This window comes from Bactrocera dorsalis, chromosome 2 (assembly GCF_023373825.1).
Source record: "Bactrocera dorsalis isolate Fly_Bdor chromosome 2, ASM2337382v1, whole genome shotgun sequence".
Lineage (NCBI taxonomy): Eukaryota > Metazoa > Arthropoda > Insecta > Diptera > Tephritidae > Bactrocera > Bactrocera dorsalis.
The window spans coordinates 68,255,293-68,282,790 of NC_064304.1; positions in this window are offsets into that span (position 1 = coordinate 68,255,293).

A 27,498-nucleotide genomic window follows, 5' to 3' on the forward strand; every position below is an offset into this window, starting at 1 on the left:
AATCCAAGATTGAAGGCACCCACATTCGATGGAAGTATTCCATTTCAAATTTTCAAACTTCAGTTTGAAAAGACAGCAATGGCCAATAACTGGAATGCAGCGGACAAAGTGGCGTCCTTGTTTGTATCATTGAAAGGACCGGCAGCAGAAATCCTTCAGACTATTCCAGACTGTGAACGGGACAACTATGAGGCATTGATGAGTGCGATAGAAAGACGTTATGGTAGTGAGCACCGGAAACAAATATACCAGATCGAACTGCAAAATAGGGGTCAGAAGATGAACGAGTCATTGCAAGAGTTCGCAACTGAAATAGAACGACTGGCTCATTTGGCAAATGCAGATGCACCTGTGGATTACATTGAGAGGGTAAAAATTCAATGTTTCATAAATGGAATTCGTGATGTGGACACCAAACGCGCCACATATGCATTGCCAAAAAGAACGTTTGCTGAAACGGTTTCGCACGCCCTCACACAGGAAACAGCTTCCCTACTAAGTAAACCAGCACACAAGGTACAAAGGGTTGAAATGGAACAACCGGCGCTGATGGAAGAAATATTGAAGACTCTGAAGACAATTGCTGCACCGCGAGTAAATACAACAGGAAGATGTTTCAACTGTGGAAAAGCGGGTCACTTTGCCCGAAATTGCAATATAAAAGTAAACCCATCAAAACGGAAACAACCAACAGATAATGAGGACGAAGCATCCACATCTCACAAGTCGTTAAACTAAAACGGAACAGTTCAAAGGGGCGTGAGCTGGTTCCCACAACTATTTGCCCCGCCATCTCGATATCACAAATAGGTCGCCATGACAACAATCTTACTATCAACGGCATCGTAAATGGACGACTGTCAACGCTTACTTTGGATACTGGTGCCACACATTCAATTATCCGACCGGATGTGGTAAGAGGAACGGTTGAACCATTAGTCGGTTGCAAGCTTCGAACGGCCACCGGGGAGGAAGCAGCTGTCGCGGGAAAAGTGTTTTGCAAAGTGATGATTGGTACCCTGGAAGTTAATCACACCTTCATCGTAGCAGAAATCACGGATGAAATTATAATGGGAGTAGATTTCATGATTGATCACGGGGTTACTTTGGATTTAAACAAGCAAATGCTGTTTTGCCAGAACATGGAGATGCCTATAAACACCGGATATGTGACCAACGTTGAAAGTAAGAGGGTGATTGTTGATGATAATCAGAGTATTCCACCAAAATCTGAGGCGATTGTATGGGCTAAAGTGAATGGAGGAGGTGGGACTGAAGAGTTGTGGATTGTGGAACCAACAAAAATAGATACACCCATATTGGTAGGAAGAACGCTTGTGAAAACTAGAGAAGACGCCACCATTCCGGTGAGAGTAGTGAATGAATTCAACACGCCTATAAGGCTGAAGAAAGGAGCAGTAATTGGACAGTGCCAAAATATAAGTGCAATAGCACGATGCGAACGGTCACAACAGAAGCCTACTATTGAGCCACAGCAGATAAGTCCTACACTCCTAAATAATGTGCTGAACGAACTGCATGGAAATGAAAAATTAAAAGCAGAAAAACTATTAGAAAAATACGCATCCATATTTGCAAACGAAGGAAACACAGGAAGAACCGGCATTGTCAAACATCGCATAAATACTGGAGACGCTAAACCAATCCGACAAGCTCCGCGTAGGGTTCCACTAGCAAAACGTGAGGATGCTAACAAAATTATTGAAGACATGCACAAAAACGGTGTAATCGAACCTTCAATAAGTCCATGGAGCTCACCTATCGTCTTAGTTAAAAAGAAAGATGGTAGCACCCGTTTCTGCGTAGATTATAGGAAGTTGAATGATGTCACAAAGAAAGACAGTTATCCTCTACCAAGAATCGACGATACATTAGACACCTTGTCTGGAGCGAAATGGTTTTCTACATTAGATCTACAAAGTGGATATTGGCAAGTCGAGATTGATGAATGTGACCGTGAAAAGACCGCTTTCAGTATGGGCGACGGGTTATGGGAATTCTCTGTGATGCCATTTGGGTTATGTAATGCGCCTGCAACGTTCGAGCGACTGATGGAACATGTGTTAAAAGGACTCAACTGGAAGACATGTTTGGTGTATCTTGATGACATTATTATCATGGGAAAAAGTTTTGATGATCATCTGAAAAATCTAGAGGAAGTCTTTCAGCGAATAGCATCAGCCGGATTACGCTTGAATCCCAAAAAGTGTTCATTATGGAAGAAGCAGGTCACATATCTCGGACATAAAGTGTCAACTGAGGGGATTCACACCGAGGAGGGAAAAATAAAAGCAGTTAAAGATTGGCCTCAACCCACCAACATACATGAACTCCGCAGCTTCCTCGGCTTATGCACGTATTACCGCCGTTTTGTACCTGGATTTGCGAACGTGGCTAGAAGTTTACATGATTTAACAAAGAAGAATCGCCCGTTTGTATGGCAGTTGGAACAAGAAAAAGCGTTTGAGCAGCTTAAGGAACTACTTTGTACGGCGCCGATGTTGGCTTATCCAATACCTGGAAAGAAATTCATCCTGGATACAGATGCGAGCGCTTATGGAATTGGAGGTGTCCTGTCTCAGCTCATCGACGGACAAGAAAGAGTAATTGGGTATTACAGCAGAGTGCTCGGGAAACCAGAGAAAAACTACTGTGTGACGCGAAAAGAACTACTAGCTGTGGTGGAATGTGTAAAACATTTCCACAAGTATTTGTATGGACAACGATTCTTGCTGAGGACTGATCATGCAGCATTAAAATGGTTATTACAGTTTAAGAATCCGGAAGGCCAAATTGCACGATGGATCGAAAGATTACAGAATTACGACTTCGAAACGGAACATCGAAAGGGGATTCACCACAAAAATGCGGATGCATTATCACGTCGCCCTTGTCCACTGGAATGTAAACATTGCTCCAAATCAGAAGGAAAAGAAGGTATAATCGACGTGCGATTACTGAATATAGAACCTGAAGATGATTGGACTCCTCACCGCATCAGAATCAATCAGCTGGAGGACCCTGATCTTGCAAAGCTGGTAATGGCCAAAGAAAATGGGGTACGACCACCAAAGGAACAAATAAGTAGCGAGAGTCCAACTGCAAAAGCATATTGGGCCCAATGGAACAGCATAAACCTCGTTAATGGATACCTTCATCGTACCTGGGAAAGCGAAGATGGCAAACATTCTCGTCTGCTGATCATAGTACCGAAGTCCATGATCCCAAAAGTATTGAAAGAATATCACAATGGACCTAGTGGAGGGCACCTTGGAATAACAAAAACTATAGAGAAGATTAAACAACGGTTCTACTGGATCGGTTGTCGAGATTCCATAGCAGAATGGATAAGTAATTGCGTAGAGTGCATGGCAGCTAAAGGTCCTAAAGCCAAAAGTCGCGGTAGGCTACAACAGTACAACGTGGGATCACCATTTGAACGAGTCGCAATGGATATTGCAGGTCCGTTCCCAACCAGTACGGCCGGAAACAAATATCTACTGGTTGTCATGGACTATTTCAGTAAATGGCCAGAAGTATATGCCTTACCAAACCAGGAAGCGAAGACAGTAGCCGAAGCGTTTGTAGAAAATTGGATAACAAGATTCGGAGTGCCCGTCGAATTACACTCAGATCAAGGCAGGAATTTCGAATCTTCCATTTTCCAAGAAGTCTGTACATTATTGGGCATCCACAAGACACGGACAACAGCGTTACACCCACAATCAGATGGGATGGTAGAGAGATTCAACCGAACACTCGAAGAACATCTGCGGAAAATCGTTAATAAAGATCAACGGAATTGGGACAAGTGCATCCAGATGTTCCTGCTGGCGTATCGTTCAGCAAAGCACGAGACAACTGGTTACACGCCAGCAAAGATTATTTTCGGATCTGATCTGCGACTCCCTGCTGATCTTAAGTTTGGTACGAATCCTACAGCTGTAAGAAATGATGGAGATTATTGTTCTGCCTTAAAGGAAGAAATGAATGAATTGCATCTAATGGTAAGACAGCATACGCATCTGATGAGCAATAAGATGAAGGACCGGTTCGATCAAGCGGCAAATTCAAAAGGTTTTGAAGAAGGTGATCTGGTCCTGTTGTACAATCCACTTCGAAAGAAAGGCTTGTCCCCGAAACTGCAGACAGCCTGGGAAGGACCCTATATGGTGATGAAACGACTTAATGACGTGGTATACCGCATACAAAGAAATGGAAAAGCACGATGTAAAATGAAAGTAGTACATTTGGAGAGGCTCGCCCCATTTGGTTCAAGAGGATTTGTGCCTAATCGGGACGATTAGGCTTTAGTGGAGGGCAGTGTTACAAAAAGTAGTATTAAGTTGTATTTGTATTACTATATGCATCCCTGATTATGAACAATAGCTGTAGGTATATGGAATAGCATTTGTCTTGTTGTAGACATCTGGCGCCGCACTGTCTGCTTGTCTAGTTAAACAATTGCTGAGTCGGGCGCCGCGACTGTCTGCTTGCGTCTGGCGCCGTATAGCCGTATGTTCTGGTAATTTCCAGACGCGATATTCTAGAAGGACACGTCGGCATCAGCGAGAAGTGCGTGGCTATATAAGCCGTGGCAGCGCCAACGTAATCAATCAGTGCTAAGAGTAAACTGCTATAGTGTAGACGAGTTGTGAAATAAAGAGTTGTTGAATTAAATTAAACAGTGTTGATTTTATTTGTCAATCCAGAGATACGAACCTAACAAAGTAAACTAGCAAGAGTAAATTCGTAACAATATTTTATATTTTTTATATATCGGGTACCTATTATTGTAATACTTAAAATTTGTTTGACCGATATTTATTGCTATGCAATATTTTTAATATATCGGGTAGTTATAATTTTTATGTAAGCTTAATATTAACTTACAAGAGTATCAGCATCAACTTTGTCATTCTCTTTGGACGGTCCACTTGGTCCTGTTTGAAGCGTTAGTCCTCTACTAGGGGGTGGATGACGTCACTCCAGCCGTTGATTTGGCGGCTTCTTGTTTCAGGTGCCCACTTTATAAGTATTTTTAATTTGATTTGTCAAACACTTAGCTTTATTGTTTAACAAATCTTAAGATATGTCCGGACACTTGTTTGCGGCGTTTTTTGCGTACACTTGTAATTTAAATTTCCGAACAAGTTTTTAAATACTGTTTTTAATGACTTATGTCAAACTCGACTGCACTTTCTCTAAAAATTAAATTCCGTCGTTTATCCTTCTGGATAATGATATTTGTGCGTACGGACTCACTTTAATACTTTTGATGTAGGCAACTTCAAGTTTTTTAAAGTTCTCGGGCGCCAGCTATTGGTTGCCACCAGATGATTAACAACACGCTGGTTTGAATGGTGAAGTTGAACTCAAATTTCTTTATTAAACACATTTCTTTTATACAAAATTTGCTTATTTACTATAAACTTACATATGTACGAATTCTTACTTACTAGTACTTATTTCTATATACTCTATAATGATAAGTAAGCAATAATTATAGCGAAACAGCAAGCCTCAGTTTGGACAAGAAACAGCTTACTTTGCTGTGGCTCGGCTTCCGCTCTGGTTTAGTGCCGACGAAATGTGCTGTTGTTGTAATTTTTGGAAATTAACTTTATTGAGCAATGATATTGTATATTAACAGAATATTGCTGAATTGAGTAATATCAGTATATTTTGCTGGCTACGACAACTTTGTTGTTGTATATTTTGTTAGCTATGCTAGCTCTGATAACTTACATACACTCATAGTCCCCAAAACCCCCTGGCGGAAATCAAAGTGAGTTGTATCGATTCCCATTAATATTTATATATTCGCTTTTATGTATGTTCCAAAAGCAAAAAATTAGAATTGTATTTCTAACCAAAATTCCGTTGGTATAAAAAAAAAACAAAAAGGAAAAAACTATCACCAAACTGTTTTAGTTCGGTTTATTTGCCGGTAAAAACCGAAATACTCCTAACAAACAAAATAGTTTTGTAATATATGTATACATTATTGATGCCGATAAATGCCTACAGTTGTGTTAAACACACACAAAATATCTCAACAACAACAAAAAACGTTCAAGTATTAACATGCAATATGTTCCGACAATACCCCATATGTTTAAAAAACAATAAGCGGGATAGCATAAACCTAATAAGCAAAGGCACAAACATTAATCAAAATTATAACATATAAAACAAAGTAAGAGAGGCGAAAAATACAAACCTAGCGCCTTTAATTTTTTTTTCAATTCCGTTTCTGCGCTCTCTTCTCGAACATATGTACATATGTATATAAATATATTTGTACATATAATCATACTTAAAAATCTCAAAATATTACATATTAACACATATTCAAATATTCAAAGTCCGTATTGGCTACTATCCGGCAATACCTCTTGTTCTTTGGCAAACAAAAAGCGAACTGATCTCTTTATCGAGCTCTCAATTGCTTAAGATAACCATACTCATAAACACACAAACAATTCGTGCATACTTATGTAAATAGCACATTAATCTCCACAGCGAGCTAATAAAATAAAATTTCAACATATTGCATATTAGTACAAAGACATATTCAAAGTCCACGTTTGCAATAATCCAGCAAAAGCAAGCAGGATTACATGCAAAAAAGCAAATTGATCTCTCTGACGAGCTCTCAATTGCTTAAGAATATAGGAATATAAGAATAATCATAAACACACAAACAATTCGTGTATACTTATGCAAATAGCGCATTGATCTCTTCAACGAGCTCTCAGTCGCACAAAACATGACTACATACATACCCATGTAAATACAAGTCCAAGTATTAGGGTGTACCTAAATACTAACATAAGGACGTAAAAGGTGGTAATAAAGTAAAAGTGCGGATATTTTCAAACTTAAAGCTAAAATAAAATAAATAAATAATATTATTTCGCAAAAATGGTTAATAACGACACTAATCAAAATACACCTGCAGCAGCTACACGCTCAAAACAGGTTTCTAAATTTATGTCAGAAAGTGACAGTTTTTTAAGATACTGCACTAGATTTGCATCTTCACCGATTTACGAAAACTCGGAATCGTTACTAGAAATAAAAAATCAAAATCTAAAAAATTTTTGGACTCGCCTCCAAGCGGCTCATGACGCCATGGTAGATTCTGACGATTCAGATCTACCACAAAATTTTAAATTATCTGCTTACGATGTTTACGAAAACTGCTTGGACCAATATGAAGAAACGAAAGCTATGATCTCCGATCAATTTAAGCTCATTAAAGCAATTGCACCTACTCCCCACATTAGAGTAGAGCTGCCACAAATAGACAATCAGGAGGCAAGTTCAGGCATCCAACTCGAGGTGCCTGCATGTGATACAGAAACCTTTTACGGAGGTTATGAAGAATGGCTGTCCTTCCGGGACATGTTCATATCCGTTTACATAAACCATCCACAACTATCAAAGGCACAAAAACTGTATCACCTCCGATACAAAACAAAAGGTCAAGCAGGCGAAGTAGTTAAAACGTTCGCATTAAATGACGACAATTTCAATTTGGCTTGGGAAGCTCTAAAAGCTAGATTTGAAAACGAAAGAGTCCTGGTCGATAAACAAGTAACGACACTAATGAACTTGCCAAAAGTTAAAAAAGAACAAGTGTAGAATTCATCAAACTAGAATCCACTGTTTCAAATTGCTTGTCGATTCTATCGACACTAAATACTCCCACAGACAGCTGGGATCCTATTCTGGTAAACATTTGCACCGCCGCATTACCAGAAAAGTCGTTACTTCTATGGGAGCAATCGCTCTGATCACGAAAAAAGTGCCCAACGTGGCAACAAATGAAAGATTTTCTCACCACCCAATATGAAATTGCCTAAAGGTTAAAAGAAAATATAATCAAAACTAAGAACATAAAACACGACCAAAACCGAAGCTTCAATAAACCTCAAGTTAGTAGCAAAAACAATTTAAACAAACGCAATCACATAATGCAATCGTTTATATCCGAACAGAAAAAGCAAACGTCATGCGAACTATGTAAAAGGGGGCATAAACTTAAAACTTGCGAGAAGTTTAAAAAATTCGACATTAACGAAAGGAACAACTTTGTCAGATCAAAAAGACTCTGTACAAACTGCTTGTCCCATACACACAATCTTAAAAGTTGCAAAAGCAAATTTAACTGCTCATATTGTCATAGAAGACCTCATACAATGCTTCATTACAGCAGATATCCCATTTCCCCTCAAAGGAGCGCATATATACAAAAAGAACCACTGGTTCAATTGCAAAAGCAAATACCGACAGTCAAAATAATAAAAATTGCCAAGAGACACCATGTTGCTCAAAAGCACAAAAAGTTCAAACGCTGCACAGCGAAACACAAAGTGGACTAGTTACAGAAATAGTTACCACCATGCCAACTAAAGTTGAGTATAAAACAAACCTTAATTCACAATTAAGGAAATTCCGAATGTTAAGGAAACTTCCCCCTATAACAAACAAAGTCCAGAAGATCAGTATTGTGAAGACTTCTTTAAAGCCACAACTCCTCGATCAAATAATGGCCAGTACGTCGTACAACAACCAATAGAGCCACAATTTTCTAATACTCCACAAACTGTTATAAAAAACAAAGTCAGAGTTACCTCTGACAGTCCAAATTATTAAAAGCACATACAACTTTTCGGCCCCGCAGGATGGCTTTCGCCAATAATGAAAAAAAAAAAGAGTTCTGAACAAATCCGAAAGCGGTGGCGGAATACTAAACGCCAAATTAGTGCACGTACTAGAACATAAAATACACAGTTGTATCAAAAAGTCGAAAAAGCCACATTTTCATTAATTTTCAAAAATAAATAAAATCACAAAAGGAAGTTAAGGGATCACCATACTCCCAATGCGATAAAGAGACGCACCTATACTTACAAAAAGCAAAGGTCGCTCTTATCGCATTTATGCAAGCGCTCCTCATATGGGTGAGTTAGGGAAATCAGCACTATAAAGCATCAACTTAAGTAATTATGAGAATTTTCTATTCTTTAAATCGAAGCCGTTCTTCATTCACGGCCATTCTCTCGTAAGATACCTCTAATTTCATAGTCCTAAATCTAGGGCTAAGGAGTACCCATTCTGGCCACATCTGAGCCAGGCGTGGAGTTACTATCCTTTATAAACCGATAACATAGAACAGGCAAATAATAAACAACCGGTATACCATACCGATGAAATAAGAAATTTACATACCCGTTAATAAAATGAATAAAAGCAAACAACGCTTCTACTTGTTTACTATAATAATAAGTCGGATAAACCCGCAAAATATAAGACCTAGCCATACGCACTTAAAAGTAAATAAATAAAAAATATTATGTTTAAAACCAAAGGCTTTTTCAGGATTTACAGCATGTATTCTGCGCCCTCGGCAGTACGCCGAAATACATGCAGTAGCATATACATACGCAATACTAGGCAAAATATTTGCCTAGGGGGCCCAGGATGTTTAAATGAGTTAAGTATCCGCCCACTCTACCCGGAAAAACTGGCGCACCTTAATAAACCAGCTCAGTTCACCACAGCAGATGACACAAAAAAACAACTCACCACATCAGTAAACCAACCCACTCCGCAAAAAGGATGGACAAGGTAAAAACAGGTCATTTCGTTTCATACAGTCCGCAAATCAACATACGCACATTAATTCAGATCAATCCTGCACTAGCATTCAACATTATTGTTTTTGATATTTCCAGCCACCAGTTATTTACTTCGTGGTACATCGATCCTGTGCGCTAGGTTAAGCCGATACTAACGTTATACGACGACGAGCCTGCGCGCTAAATTCTTTGGGCACCCAATTCGGTTAAGATCGGCATCCGCATTTTTAATAACTTTAAAAACCGATAACTTGTGTAAAAGACATTTGCACATTAAATAAACATTAAATTAAAACAATTGTTCATTTTAAATAAGTTGGAGTTTTCTTTGGCGATCAGAAAAGTGGTTTGTACTCCCGTTTGCATATTTAAGCAACCCTCGTAAACAACACGAGTAAACACGAACTTATCGAGATGTGCGAGAGAGCGTTTTCTGTAGTCAACACATTCCGATCGCTTTCTTAGCTAGTCGATGACTCGTTTTTCAATATAAATAAGTTTGTTGCCCAAAACATGCTCAACTTCTTTTGTTTTTTGTTCTACCAAAATTATTTGGGATTTAAGTGTGTTAACGATAGTGTCCAAAATAGGAATATGATCATTAGCGTTCTCTTCTTGAGAGTGAACCATAGCCATTGTGAAAAATATATCATTTTGTTCGTTTATGGCATTTATTTCACTTTTACTAGTATCTATTCTGCTGAGAAAATCTGCAATATTGTTGTATTTTTCATTTATAAAGTTATTTTGGCGTCATATTCACCTAATTGCATTAGCCAATGTTGCAATCGAAGGTTTATATCTTTGCTATTATATTGAGCGTGACGCCACTTAAGTGGTTACGGTATAAAATATTGTGTCGACCAGACGATAGCTGAAAATTCCTTTTCAATAGCTGAGTAGCTTTTTTCATGGTCATTGGTTGTTCTAGAAGTATAACAAATGGGGTGCTCATCTTTTGATAGTGCAGCACCTAATGCAAAATTACTTGCGTCCGTTGTCAGCTTGAATCGCTTGTTAAAATTTGGATAATGTAGAACTGGATACTTTGTTATTAATTCGTTTAATTTTTCAAATGATTATACATAATTTGGGTCACTTAGATTTATCTTTTTTAAGATAATAAATCAACATAGCGTAATCACGAATAAATTTTCAATAATAAAGGGTGATTTTTTAAGAGCTTGATAACTTTTTAAAAAAAAAAAACGCATAAAACGCATTTACTTTTTGAAGATAATTTCATTTAAATGTTGACCGCGGCTGCGTCTTAGGTGGTCCATTCGGAAAGTCCAATTTTGGGCAACTTTTTCGAGCATTTCGGCCGGAATAGCCCGAATTTCTTCGGAAATGTTGTCTTCCAAAGCTGGAATAGTTGCTGGCTTATTTCTGTAGACTTTAGACTTGACGTAGCCCCACAAAAAATAGTCTAAAGGCGTTAAATCGCATGATCTTGGTGGCCAACTTACGGGTCCATTTCTTGAGATGAATTGTTGTCCGAAGTTTTCCCTCAAAATGGCCATAGAATCGCGAGCTGTGTGGCATGTAGCGCCATCTTGTTGAAACCACATGTCAACCAAGTTCAGTTCTTCCATTTTTGGCAACAAAAAGTTTGTTAGCATCGAACGATAGCGATCGCCATTCACCGTAACGTTGCGTCCAACAGCATCTTTGAAAAAATACGGTCCAATGATTCCACCAGCGTACAAACCACACCAAACAGTGCATTTTTCGGGATGCATGGGCAGTTCTTGAACGGCTTCTGGTTGCTCTTCACCCCAAATGCGGCAATTTTGCTTATTTACGTAGCCATTCAACCAGAAATGAGCCTCATCGCTGAACAAAATTTGTCGATAATAACACATTTCGAACCGAACACTGATTTTGGTAATAAAATTCAATGATTTGCAAGCGTTGCTCGTTAGTAAGTCTATTCATGATGAAATGTCAAAGCATACTGAGCATCTTTCTCTTTGACACCATGTCTGAAATCCCACGTGATCTGTCAAATACTAATGCATGAAAATCCTAACCTCAAAAAAATCACCCGTTAGCATTTTGCCCATAAAAATGACTTAATTTGTTTTTCAGTGGTGGGTAGTTTAATTTTTGTATTATGTAGATTGGATTGTTTGTTGTTGTAACTATTTGATGTTGACCATTGTGTGCAAATGTCAGATTATCACCTCCTTTATAGATAATAATTAATATTTTCTTACTGATGTATTTTCTTCACTATTTAATTCTGAGAAGTCTAAATTTTTAATAGCTGTTTTATTGATATGTGACAAATGATAAATATCTGTAATTTTATCTGATGCATTTATTGTACAAGTATAAAAGAAAATTGGGGTTTTGAGACTATCTAATTCAAGATTATTAAGAGTGTTCGGGCCTATTATACTAATGATGGCCCCGAGTCTTTAAGGTATCTGATCTTTTGGTTGCCTATGGTTAAAGAAATTATTGGTAATCTTGATTCCGAGGCTCTTTGTTTCGTCATTTTTACATTGATCTTCAATATTTTGGATATTCATTCGTTCAGTCGGATCAATAGTCATATAAGACATTTTTGTTTAAGTAGATTTTGCGAATTATAATGTTTTTCAGGTTGTTTGATTTATTTTCATTCAATATGTTGTTGCTAAGTACTAGGTTTTATATATGGTGTGATTGAGTTTTTGTTGAATTATCGAGGTCTTGGAGTTTTAATTGTAATTGCTCAATAATGAGTGCTTGTTGACTTATCATCAGTTGAAGATCTTCAGTTTGTGCACCATCCATTTATCTCTTCACATCAAATTTGTGTGTTTTATATATAAAATGTACGTACATAGGTATATGTATATAAATGCAGTTATATTAAAGAATTCTTTCCAATATCTATATGTATGTAAGTGAGTATGTTATGCATACAAAGTTATTGTTTGATATTAAAACAGAATTCCGAAAATATTTTCAATTGAATTGTTGTTGCTGTAGTAAATAATTTTTCATTTAACTTTTTGTTTAACACATTTTAGCAATTTGTTGTTATTGCATTCGTTTTTTGTAACTAATTTCTATTGAAATAGCAGCTGTTTTTGTTTGCATTATTTTGTTCAACACATGTGTGGGGAACAACCCTGCATACTGAACTTTTGTATTTTACCAAAAAATGTATTTTTTGACAAAAATTTCAAAATATTAACAAAGTTTTGTTAATCTTTCAAGTTCACAGACTAGGGGATATATGTAAATGAATATTTGCTAGTTAGAGACGACAAGGCTCGAGAACGGCTGGACTAATCTTGAATCGTCAGAAATTGTTCATTGTGGATCCGGGAAGATTTAGAAATAGAAACACCTGAGGAAAAGGGAAATTTCCAAAAAGTAACTTTTTTACATACAATTTTTTTGTGTTTGTTTTATTTTTCAAATATATCTTTTTTAAAAAACTTGTTTTTTTCAGATATATCTATCACAATACACATTTTTTTCTAATTGATTAACGAATTTGTTTTAATGCTTGCCTGCTTCACTTACCACTTGTTAGCCTTAGGTATTTTAAATAAAAAAACTCGGGATTCGGCTGGAACAATATGATCGACCACCGGCTGGTATTTGATTTTAAATTGTATTTACAATAGATTTGGTTTTTTACAATAAACTGATATTTGCTTTCAAATTGTATTTACACTCGATTTGGGTTTTTACAATAAACTGATATTTGATTTCAAATTGTATTTACACTCGATTTGGGTTTTTACAATAAACTGATATTTGATTTCAAATTGTATTTACACTCGATTTGGGTTTTTACAATAAACTGATATTTAATTTCAAATTGTATTTACACTCGATTTGGGTTTTTACAATAAACTGATAATTGATTTCAAATTGTATTTACACTCGATTTGGTTTTTTACCATAAACTGATATTTGTATGTTAATTACTTATACTTGAGTACGCTGCGTAGCGGTGGCGGAAAGCGGTGTGGTTTCGAAAGCGGTCGAATAAGCACTGATTCGTGTGAAAGCGGACCCTTTTTCCATGGAGTGATGTGGTGTGTGTTTTAGTGTGTGGATCCTGCGCTCGCGCGTGTGGGTGGTGTTGATGTGAAGTGTGGTGATGTCGAGGTGAGTGTGGTGAGTGTGCGTGTTAATGATGGGTGTAGATGTGGTGTGGGGCAGGCGACTAAGGCTCATTTAGCCATCCCGGCCCCTCTAGGCGAATATTTCAGCCTAGAATGCTTTGAAGCTGTTGGAGTGTGGCTACGACGCTGCTAAGGCCTGAGGCGCGGCGTGGACGCGGTCGTGGTTGCTGGCGTCGTGTTGATGCCCCATTGTGTGGCCGTCGGGCACGGGATGATGATGGCCCACTTGGTCGACGGGGCCGCGCATTCCGGCTTACTGGAGGTCGTCGCATTGCGCCGCGGTTGCGGCCGGAAGGTTGTTGATGGGTGTCATTCCGAGTGAGTCGGTGCAACATGGTGTGATGCGGCCGCATACAAATTTGGCACAGATTGCCCGACGTACACTCGTGCGTTTGGTGGACAGGAGTCAGGCAATTCAGACAATGGCCGTGCGCCTGCACGACCAACTGGCGTTGTGGAGGTGGCAATCCCTTAAAGATGACGCATTGTGGCAGCCGGTGGGGTCGACGACATAGAGGACATCTACGGCGTTGTGGGTCGACGACAAGCGCGGGTGTTGGCGGCAGTGCTACCCTTCCATTCCGAGGCGCCGTTGGGGTGGTTGTTCGGAGCGCTGCAACTGGGGCAGCCGCAACTGGGGCAGCCACTTCGCGTGGCACATTGACAGCCGAACGAGTGATTGGTGTCGGGGCTGCTGGCATGTCTGCATCCATTTTGACCTGTTTGAAAGAGTGTAATTTCAATTAGGATTTGGTTGCATATAAGACATATGAGCATGGCTGCCACGTTATGCGGAATGAGTGGGTCGTTAGATTAATCGACTACATTTGTGTGGTATTTTAAATATATATATATATGTATACGTATTTATAAAAATTTTTATTTTATTTGTTTTTATATTCGGTTTATTTAAGCGGTTTATCGGTTTTTGTTTCGCGGTTATTGGCGATCGGTAAGAAGCATAGTTTGACGAGCGGTCTTGTTAGCTTTCCGGATTGCGTTCGGAGATCGACTACGCGAATATGACCGTCGGAGCCTGGATAAAGCTTCTCTATGCGGCCCAGCCGCCATTCGGTAGGTGGCAGGCAATCGTCGTGAATCAGGACACAATCTCCAACTTTTGGCGCATTTTCTGTATTTTTCCACCGGTACCTCTTGTGGAGGTCCTTTATATAGTCTTCTTTCCATCGGCTACTGAAATTATGATGGAGAATTTTAATTCTTTCCCATCTATTTAATAAGGAAAGCGACTCCACGCCTGGCTCAGGTGTGGCCAGAATGGGTGCTCCTTTTAAGAAATGCCCTGGAGTTAGGGCTGTAAAGTCGGAGGGATCTTGCGATAATGGTGTGAGCGGCCGTGAGTTGAGAACGGCTTCAATTTTAGCAAATAACGTCGTGAATTCTTCATAGTTAAATTTATAGCTGCCGGCTAGCTTCTTGAAATGGGATTTGAAGCTCTTTACAGCTGATTCCCATAAACCACCCATATGAGGAGCGCTTGGAGGTATAAATTGCCAATTGATACCTTGAGGGGCGTACTTTTGTACGATATCAGGAGACACTTGTTTTAAGAAATCCACAAACTGTTTCTCTGTGGCTCGTTGGGCTCCTATGAATGTTTTGCCATTACCGCTCATGATTTTGGAGGGGAAGCCACGTCGAGCGACGAAACGAGCAAATGCCGCGAGAAAAGCCTCCGTCGTCAGATTAGTACACAGCTCAAGGTGTACTGCCTTTGTCGTGAAACATACAAAGACAGCCACATAGCCTTTCATGAGAGTGGGAAATCTTAGCATGGACGCCTTTATTGGAAAAGGCCCAGCCAAATCGACACCTGTGGTCGTGAAAGGCGGAGCGAAATTGCAGCGTTCAGGTGGAAGGGCTGCCATAATCTGAGTTCGCATTTTTTGCTTATGCATAGTGCAGATTTTGCACATGAAAATGCATTTTTTGATCTGGGGCTTAAGACGGGGAATATAATACTCTTGGCGTACCATATGTTGCATGAGGCGCTGTTCGGCGTGCAACATTAATATATGAATGTAATTCAGGAGTAATGTGGCAAAAGGAGACTTCTCAGGTATTATGATGGGGTGGCGTTCGTTGTAAGTCAGGCTTGAATTAGCGAGCCGACCATTGGCACGAAGCAGACCTTTCGTGTCTAAAAATGGGTTTAGTACTAAGAGTGAGCTCTTTTTGTCAATTGGCTTCGATTCTCTTAGTAACGATATGTCGCGACTGAAGTAGCGCGTTTGGGTTGAGGCGATAAGCGCGACCTTTGCTTTTTGTAAGTCCTGGTGCGTCAATGTATCGCAATGGGTGTAAGTTACTCCTTTAACTGTAAGTTTAAGTTGCTCAATGAATTTGAGCATATATGCGACAACTCTGAGGGCTCGGGGGAACGATGAAAATCGTTCAAGGATTTCATTATCATCCACTATTGTATGATAGGTGTCGATTTTTCGACTTTCTGGGGCGATTATGTTGCGCATTGTCGATTGTGGCCAAGAATCTGAGGATTCGGTTAACCATCGGGGGCCATTCCACCAGAGCGTGGTGGTGGCAAGATCCAGGGGTTTGCACCCTCTTGTACCTAGATCAGCAGGATTGTCGGCACTGGCTACGTGTCGCCATGTGGCTGCTCCTACTAGGTCAAGTATTTGAGACGTTCGATTAGAAATATATGTTTTCCACGAGTGGGGTGGCTTTTCTAACCAGGCTAGAACGATTTCGGAATCGGACCATAGATATAATTTGCATTTGGTCATGTTCATGTGGGTCTGCACTATGGAAACCAGCTTGGCTAGTAGCAGAGCGCCACAGAGTTCAAGTCGTGGTAGACTTATCGTTTTTAGAGGCGCAGCTTTTGCTTTTGCCACTAGTAGGTGGCTTGTGGTTGCGGTGTCGCTTTGTGCGCGCACATAGATCGTGGCACAATATGCCTTTTCAGAGGCATCGCAGAAGCCGTGTAGTTCCACTTTGTATTCGGGGGAATAATTTACCCACCGTGGAATTTGTATCTGCGAGATGTCTTTTAGATTATTAGCAAACCGGGACCACTTCTCTAAGCGAAGAGGTTTCACTTGTTCGTCCCAGTCTGTTCTGTCTAGCCATAATTCTTGAATCAGGATTTTCGCTTGTATCATAATTGGCGCAAGCCATCCTGCGGGGTCAAAAAGTTTTGCCATTGAGGATAAAATTTGCCTCTTTGTTACGGCGGATAATGCGGTTATGGACTCTGTCGTGTATGAGAACTGGTCCGATATCGCATTCCATTGGATGCCCAGTGTTTTTGTTATACTTTCCTTTTCAAATATAAGGAAATTAGAATCCAATTTGTTATCGTTTGGTATATTTTTTAAGATACTTGGGTGATTAGCTGTGATCTTTTTTAGGGGAAACCCTGCGGTGTTGAGGGCCTTTATCACTTATGATAAGGACTCGTATGCTTGTGAGAGGCTGTGGCTCCCAGACAGGATATCGTCTACATACGTATGTGTTTTTAAGACTTGTGTTGCCAGAGGAAATTCTGACTTTGTGTCTTCTGCCAGTTCGTGGATTGTACGAATGGCGAGGTATGGGGCACAGTTTACGCCAAAGGTAACTGTTTTTAATTTAAAGTCGCGTAATGGACCATTGGGAGATTTTCGGAAAATAATTCGTTGAAAATCTTGATCATCTTTATGTACGACTATTTGTCGATACATTTTTTCAACATCCCCATTGAAAACGTATTTGTATATACGCCAATTTAATATGAGGAGCATTAAATCTGGTTGGAGTGTGGAGCCCGTGAATAGAATATCATTGAGGGAATTCCCCGAGCTAGTGCATCTGGAGGCATTAAAGACAACTCTAACTTTTGTTGTTTTTTTGTCAGGCTTTACTACTGCATGGTGTGGCAAGTAGAATGAGTGATATTTGCCTTTTATAATTTTTTCGCATGGGCTTACTTCCTCCATATGATCTAAATGGAGGTATTCTTCTAAGACACCATCATAATGTTGTTTGAGCTCACCTTTTCTAAGTAGGTTTTTTTCCATACTTAGAAACTGCTGTATTGCAGAGGTGCGAGAGTGACCTATGGCGAGTGTATCTGGAAATTGTTGTCTTAATGGTAGTCGTACGACATACCGACCATTTCTTGATCTAGTAGTTGTGGCTTTGTAAAAGTCTTCACAATACTGATCTTCTGGCGTTGTAATGGTAATGGGGGGGAGTTCTTCTAATTCCCAAAATTTCCTTAATTGTGAATTAAGGAATTCATTGGATATCTCTTCCACTTGAGTTGTCATGATGGTAACTGATTCTGTTACTAGTCCACTTAGTATCCAACCGAATATAGTATTTTGAGCTAGAAGGGTGTTTGAAATTTTCTCAACCCCTTCTAGAATAATTTGAGGTATAAGGTCGCTGCCTAATAGAAGATCTATTTGAGCGGGGGTGTTGCAGTTAGGATCTGCTAGCTTTAGGTGTGTAACCTTTTGCCAATGCTTGCTATTAATATGATAGCTTGGAAGCATGTTTGTAAGTTGCGGTAAGACTATAGCTTCTGCTTGAATGCGCTTATCCGCTTGGGGGGAAATTAGGGTAATGGGGCAGATTTTATTTGAGTTTTGTACTACTCTTCCACCCATTCCCGTAATTTCATAATTGGCATGTTTTGTTGGCAGTTTTAGCCTATTTTGTGCCCTAGACGCTATGAATGATCGTTGTGATCCTTGGTCTATTAGGGCTCTCAATTTGAAAAGTTCTCCTCGGTGTTCGATGGAGATAACTGCTGTGGGTAGTAGTACCCTACTTTGATTCTCGCTGTGAAGCGTTTGTGTTTTTAAAGCCTTTGAGCAACATGGTGTCTCTTGGCAAATTTCGGGATTTTGTGTTTCGGGAGTTGCGGTTGCAACTAAACCCGTGGCTCTTTTGGAGAAAGCGCTACTTTGGGGTGTGCTAGGAAAGTTATTGAAATGCAACATTGAATGATGCCTCTTGTGGCAATATACGCAATTGAATTTGCTTTCGCAATTATTGAGATTATGTGAGTGGGACAAGCAGTTTGTACAGAGTCTTTTTGCTCTGACAAAGTTGTTCCTTTCATTGATATTAAGTTTTTTAAACTTTTCGCAAGCTTTCAGCTTGTGCCCTCCTTTACACAGTTCGCATGACGTTTGTTTGTATTGTTCGGATGTGAACGTTTGATTTTTAAAGAAGCTTATGTTTAAATTGTGGTTGTTACTAGCTTGGGGTCTAATAAAACTTCGATTTAGGTCTTGTTGAACGTTGTTAGTTTTTTTATCTACCCTTTCCGCAATTTCATATTGGGCAGTTAAGAAATCTTTCATTTGTTGCAACGTTGGGCATTTTCTTCGTGATGAGAGCGATTGCTCCCACAGAAGCAAAGATTTTTCCGGTAGTGCCGCGGAGCATATATTTACTAGTATGGGGTCCCAATTGTGTGTTGGAATATTCTGTGTCGCTAGAACCGACAAGCAATTTGAAACAGTGGATTGAAGTTTTATAAATTCTTCACTTGTTTCTTTCTGAATCTTTGGTAAATTCATTAATATTGTGACTTGTTTGTCGACTAATATTCTTTCGTTTACGTAACGAGCTTTTAGAGCTTCCCAAGCATAATTGAAATTTTCGTCATTAAGAGCGAACTGTTTGACTATTACGCCTGCTTGACCTTTTGTTTTGTATCGGAGGTGATACAATTTTTGCGCTTGTGATAATTTAGGATGGTTTATGTACACGGCCGTAAACATGTCCCGGAAGGACGGCCATTGTTCATAACCTCCGTGAAATATTTCTGTATCACAAGCTGGCACTTTAAGGTGAATGCCGGAACTCGCCTCTTGGCTTTGAATTGGAGGCAGCTCTACTCTCGGTTGTGGAGTAGGTGCAATTGCTTTTATTAATCTCAATTGATCGGAGATCATAGCTCTCGTTTCCTCGTACTGGTCTAAGCAGTTTTCGTATTTGGAGCAAGCCGAGGATTTAAAATTTTCCGGAAGATCTGATTCGTCAGATTCTAGAATTGCGTCATACGCAGCTTGGAGACGTGTCCAGAAATTGCCTAGATTTTCTTTTTTGATTTCTAGTACCGATTCAGAATTGTCCTGAATCGGTGAAGATGAAAATCGAGTGCAGTATCGAATTAAACTGTCACTCTCAGCAATAAACTTAGTATATGAAATGTCTTTAATTTTTTTTTGCTTTGTAGCACCTTGCTTTGAGCGTGTAGCTTCAGCGGGTGTACATGGGCTCTTTTCTTCAGAAATCATTTTTTGTACTTTTAGATATTGAATCGATTTAGATTCCTTAGAATCTCCGTTCATTTAGATAATAGGTAAAAATTGAAAATATGCGACAGAAAAAACTTCTCTCAGTGTATTATGGTAGCAATAGATATGTTTGAATCTTTAAGATACGCGGTTTGTATGTTTGTTGTATACACCAGTATCTAATAACGAACGCGTATTTTGTTTTCTTTATTATGATCTTATATTTTTGTTGTATACGCAAGGTAAGAACCAACGAACGAGTGTTTCGTTTTTCTTATTATAATATTGTATTATTGTTGTATCCGCAAGGTAGGAACCAACGAACGAGTGTTTCGTTTTCCTTATTCCTAATAGTTGCTATTAATTTGTTTTGCTTTCTTTTTGTTTTATTTATTTATTCGTCCTCCTAATAGTTGCTATTAGTCTGTTGTTGCTTTCTTTCTACTTTATTTATTGATTCGCACTCGTTAGTTTATACTTGCGTATACGAGCGATAATAAAGAACGAGAAAAGGGTTAATGACCTTTGTATATAAAGATTTTTTCCGTTTGCAATCCTGCTTGCTTGTGCTTTAGCAAGAACAAGAGGTACATATTGCTTGAAATATGCCGATTTGGCCTTTGGATATATGTATGTATGTGAAAACAATTAAAAATATCAAAACGTATGTAAAGTATGTGCTGGTTTTGTCTTTTATTATTATTATTTTTTTATTTTTGATTTGACCGTATATTTTCTTGAGGTTAAATTGAAATATTTGTAATTGCAATTAGCGGTCCGATTAGCTTTATTAAATTTTCAAATTAATTCCCGGAAGTTGAAAATAGTTTTAGTTTAAACGTAGGAAATACAGTCAAAGGCAAATTGTATGCCGTATGTCTGTATGTAAGATTTTACAGTACGAATGATGCGGGGGAAGAAAATTAGTGAGATGCAGGTATGCACTCTAAGTACACATTGGAATATGTGCAATTTGTAGAAATTGATTTATTATAATATTTATACATACATAAGTGTGTATGTTATTTTCCAACATTGGTTGGTACTTATATGTCGATATATGTATAATCTTAATATATAAAAATCACGTGTCACATTGTTTGATTTCGATGGACTCCTAAACTACTGAACCGATTTTAATGAAATTTTTAACACTGTGTGCAGTTTGGTCCAACTTGAAAGATAGGATAGTTTATAACTCTCCTTATAGTCGCATTATTTATTTATTGCAAATTATTTGTTTATTATTAGCAAAGAGCTATCCACCAGTTGGTGGCGCTAAGTGCGGTATGTTACAGTAGATGGCGCTACATTTCTTTCGAAATTTTCATGGATTTAGGCTGTCATAACAAAAGCTGCCACTTGCTAAAAACATTAAATGAAAATGCGTTGTTTGAAGTTTATATTATTTGTGGTAAAGTTATACGAATCTATGACTTCCAATATTCTAAATTTAAGGAAAAATCACATACAATCCGTGAAATAAATAAAGTTATGTACATACATATGTATGTATGGTCAGACAAATAAGCAATGCTGCCACTCTTTTCCCGTAAATCTTCCTCGAATTTGGGAGATTTCAGAGGAATTTAGGAAATCGCAGAGCTGATTTCTGCATGTATTTCCTGTAAAAAAAAATTTCATTTAGTTGCATTTATGTATATGTAGAATTTTGTATGGCTAATGCCCGGTTTCACAGTCCATACATAAGTTGTGCCTAAATAAAATCTTAGCTAAGTATTGTTGCCAACTGAGTAGTCGTTTGCGTTACACAGTCAATGCTTAATTTCTATAAAATTTTATTATGATATATGGCAACGTTATGGGCAACATATGTTTTACAAATGTCATTCATAAAAATATGTTTGAAATATTTAAATTATAACAGACAATACATAAATTTGGGAGCAAAATTATATCAAAAATTGATGAAAACAACAAAAGAACCCCAAATTTCATCACTAGCGAGTCGGAGCACCTATGGGAACTGAAGGAAAAATATAAGCTGATATTGAGTGCAAACGAACGGACACTTGCCCTACGCTACGAAAGATGTCGCTGAAAATTCAAAGCAAATTCAAAACAAAAATCAGCTGTTATTTAAGCATGGCCTCCCATTTTCAGTGCTTAAGAATAGTAAAAAAGAACTGCAACCAAATACGCAGTGAAATAGATTATCACTGGCTCAGTAATCAGTCGTTGAATATGTATTACGAGTATACCACGTGCATTCCAAAAGACTGATGTAACCTTTCCAGCGCACTTTTTCGTCTTTCTACGCCTGAGAACCGGTTCCTCATGTGCAGTCCACTAAAATGACTGTCAATTGGACTCCAGTAGGAGTCCATCATATCACTTGAGCTATGTATCTATAGTCACACACCGACGCAAAAATTCGGTTTTATTCCGATTAAAGAGCACTCAAACACTTCTCAGAATCAGTTATGCGCTGTTTTTGTTAGATTATGAACTTGCGAGGCACCTACTTTGCACAGAGCTTTCGCCTCTTTAGGGCATCGTCCAGGTTAGCAAATATCTTTTCAACGATGGATTTCCCTGAGCCCAAATTCAACAGTATTTTCCCCAAAAAGCCAAATGCTTTATTAACACACGAAATGCTTTAAGATCCATTTTTTTGTAAACTAACAAAAGTTGCTTCACAAAAATGTTATAACTCATGGAAAAGAGCTATCCACCAATAGTTATAATCCAACTAATAGAAATCATATAGATCAGCCACAGTGAAGCGTGGACGGGTCCTCTAGTTAAATATAAAATATGAATATAAGTATTTGCATATATGTATGTTGTATTTTATTATTTTTATTTTTTCTTTTACGGATCGAATTTGTCCAAGCTTACTATTTGCGCAATCCTGCTTATACTTTTGGAGTATAAGGGGTATTGCCGGAAACGGGGTCAAGTGTATACTTGAAAATTTTTTTTTTTTTTTTTTTTAAATTTGTGTGTTTGGATACACAAGGGTAAGCGTAAATAGGACCTTTTGTATTAGATATGTATATGCCAGTATATATATAATTATATTATAGTATATACTGTTCATACATATATGTGGATGTACAAATATATATAGCGTACCAAACTGTTCTTCGGTTTCCCGGAAATTAACCGTAAGTTGAAACAGTTTGGTAGCAACCGTTCTTTTGAAATGCTAACCGACTTGAATACAGTTTTTATGTATATAAACTGTATCTGTTAACCAACATACAAATATGAAATATAATTTTTAAATAAAAAGTGGAGTCGATACAACTCACTTTGAGCCGCTTCAAGGGGCTAAGGGATGTTGCTGCATATAAAGTGGAGGGTATATGCCGATGCCTGTGCTCCGTTTCCTTCCGTTGTTTTTTGGTTTTTGGTTTCCAAACTGCTTCTTGTTGTGTTGCTGCCGATGATGGTTTCCTTTTTATGTTATTTATTTATTATTTATTATTAAATGTTGTTTCTTTTGTTTAAATTAATTTTCTATTGTTTTCGCGCCCGATTATTGCACTATCATTAAACGCGCGCGTCTTGATATTTGTGCCACTTTTATTTTTCGCGCCTGGTTTTTGAGGATTTTTTTTTTTTTGTTTAGTTTTGTTTGTTTGGCAATTGCCAATTGGGTTTTTTGCACAATTTTTAAAATATTTTATGTGTATTTATGTATTTCACACGCTATATTTGCGTTTCACCCGCGATTCAAAATTTTGAATAAGCATATAAATATTTTTTGATTCTGATGTAAAATTTTTTTTTTTTGTTTGATTTATGATGTAACAGTACGGAACCGTTTCGTGTTATCCGTTTTGACCTGTTTTTTTTTGTATGTATGTATGTATTTGCCACTGCACTTTGATTTCACTTGCAATACTTTTTTTTGTATATGGTGTATATTGCACTAAATTATGTATTTGTATGTATGTATGTATATGTCACCTCACTGCACGAATTTTGCAAGTTTTATATATATATTTTTTTCAATAGTGCCGTTCTTTGCGGCTCGAAGGACCAATGTTTTAATGCTTGCCTGCTTCACTTACCACTTGTTAGCCTTAGGTATTTTAAATAAAAAAAACTCGGGATTCGGCTGGAACAATATGATCGACCACCGGCTGGTATTTGATTTTAAATTGTATTTACAATAGATTTGGTTTTTTACAATAAACTGATATTTGATTTCAAATTGTATTTACACTCGATTTGGTTTTTTACAATAAACTGATATTTGATTTCAAATTGTATTTACACTCGATTTGGGTTTTTACAATAAACTGATATTTGATTTCAAATTGTATTTACACTCGATTTGGTTTTTTACAATAAACTGATATTTGATTTCAAATTGTATTTACACTCGATTTGGTTTTTTACCATAAACTGATATTTGATTTCAAATTGTATTTACACTCGATTTGGTTTTTTACCATAAACTGATATTTGTATGTTAATTACTTATACTTGAGTACGCTGCGTAGCGGTGGCGGAAAGCGATGTGGTTTCGAAAGCGGTCGAATAAGCACTGATTCGTGTGAAAGCGGACCCTTTTTCCATGGAGTGATGTGGTGTGTGTTTTAGTGTGTGGATCCTGCGCTCGCGCGTGTGGGTGGTGTTGATGTGAAGTGTGGTGATGTCGAGGTGAGTGTGGTGAGTGTGCGTGTTAATGATGGGTGTAGGTGTGGTGTGGGGCAGGCGACTAAGGCTCATTTAGCCAGAATTAATTGAATTCGGTCGTTTGTTTTCCTTATTTCAGCTATTCAAAAGGTTAATTATTGAAAATTATTCAGTGAAAACTTTATGTATGTTTCATACAAAGTGATCAATTAGAGATTGAAATTTGTTGCGATGTCACGAAGAGGTCACATTAATATCAGTTGGCATTCCCGCCGTACAATGAACCAACGTAATTATACAACACGTCGTCCGGTGGAGGACATGCGCGACAATCACAAGAGGCTCACGAAGCTTACAATGAGCAACATCGATTGAGAAGAAGTTCATGCTCAAAAAATTCATTTACCGTCGAGATGGTATGACAAGGCCTAATATTTTGACGAGCGAAATGGGACAATAACTATGCTTACTTCCTATATAGCACAATTCTAAATTCCACTTGATTCGCTCAGCTTCCAGTACACAAATCAAGAAGTAATTAATATAACGGGACTAAATTTGGAACGAACAATGCCTTTGGTGTGTGCTACATTATAACCAAAAATTCAAATCCAACAAAAACTGTTCATGTCCTGTTGCGTCAAGCGACAAAATATATATTTAAACCTAAAACTAAAATTAAGTAAATTGAAGTATAAAAATTATAAAATATTGAATTATATTATTGTATACTTACCTTAATAATCCATTTGTAATACTAATATATTACTCACCTTACTTACCTCAACGTAATCTTTTACAATAGTTAACGAAAGTTAAAAATTATTATACTAACCCCTTTTTTTGTAATACATATTAACATTACCACTAGTTTAAGCCGTTAGTTTTAAGATTTAGGCTAAGCAACTAGATGAAATGGAATAAAGAAGGAATTGTTATTTGACCGTAATCGAGAACGCACGCGTTTCCCTTTTTTTCGCTAATTTTTCGTCGCAATATCCGTAAGTTCAAGTGTCCGGTACAGGCAATTGGTTAAATTCTGCTAAGTGAATATTCTTTAAAAACAAAAAAAAAAAAAACTCAACAAACACGCATCACAAAGCAATTTTAAAACAATTTTATTTCTCAAAGACGCTTGAGAATTTTCATGGCGCCCGAGCAGTGACAAATGCGTGTTTAAAAAAAAAGTTAACTTAAGATTTACACTCAGTGAAATAATAATAGTGCAAAAATTCTTTTTGAAACCAATTGCCAATTTGGTTCCCTTTTCGGTGTTCGGTTTTCGGAATTCGGTGTTCACGGTTGTGAAGGTGAAAAAACAACAAATTCTAAAACAAAAAATAACACAAAAAAAAATTATGAAAAGGATTAAAAATCCAAATATACACATATGTATATACAAGTAGATATCGATATATAAAGTACGTGCAGTGAAACCTGAAAAAAATAATAAATACATATATACATATGTACGCGAAAACCAGTCGAAATCTATAAAAAATTATATAGATACAGTGCAAAGTGCAGTGCTGAAATACTTACCTAAGCTTAAAAAAATCGACAAAGAAGAAAAGGGAAGTATTGTGGAGTGTGTGCGTATACGTGTACATAGAAATTCACCAAACAAAGAAATAACGTAAAAGGAGGTACTTGATAAGTGCGAAAAGTGATCTACTTAGGCGGTACAGTGGCGGGCACAAAACGTTTTTGGCCTAAAAAATAAAAAAAAATTTTAATTTATGTTACAGATTCAAAAAAAAAAACGGTGCTTAAAGTGCCGCAATATTGAACAACCGGTAAAGCCTAAAAACCGGTAGAAACCAAAGTGCCGGTAAAAAGACAACCCGTTTCCATCGCTATCCGTTAAAATCATCACATCGCTGCTCCCTTCCCTTCGCTGTTGATATTCAGCTGCTGCTGCCATCACTCCGCTGCTGCCATCACGTCGTTGCTGCCATCTTGTCGCTGCTGCCATCCCGTCGCCGCTGCTGTCATCGTCCCATTGCTGCCATCACTTCAGTACTGGTACCAATCCGCTGCTCCTCCAATTTCGCTGCTCCTATAATTCCGCTGGTGCCTTAACTTCGTTGCTGCCGTCTATCACCTGCTACTTAAGTCATCGTGGGAATGAGCTGTCGCTGCATCCTGTGCCAGAGGGGGACGTAAGCGCCGGCAAATAGCCGACGCACGAGTGCGAATTATTGAAAGTGGTGCAAACAAAAAAAAAACACACAATAATAATAAAACTGCAACGCACACTTTCAGTTTTTGGCTCTCCCTTTTCACATCACACGCCTATTTATACATATATGTATATATATATCGTTTTCTACATATTATATATTATACATATACATACGTATTATATACATATATTGAAGTGAATGTGAAGGGATTTTGGGATTGCGAATTCGCCTACATAAGGGTGCCACCTTTTTGTAGATTCCATAATTTTGAAATTTTAATTCGGTCAGCTTTTTCGGTCAGTTTTTTCTCGTGTTTTCGCAAATTTAATTATTGGACAATATTTTTTCGAGTTAAATTTTCGACTGTGCTAGTGCTCATTTTGCATAACTCATCGGTTTGGCTTTCGTACATTTGGGAATCGATATTATTTTTTCTCGTTTTCGTAACCGATTCCAAATATATTTGTTGCCAACCTTTATTGCTATTGGTTTGGCTTTCGTATATTTGGGAATCGATATATATATTTTTTCTTTTTTGGTATCGATTCTTAATATACATATCTGTTGCAAACCGTTGTAGTTTTTTTTTTCGGAAATTTAATTCAAACAA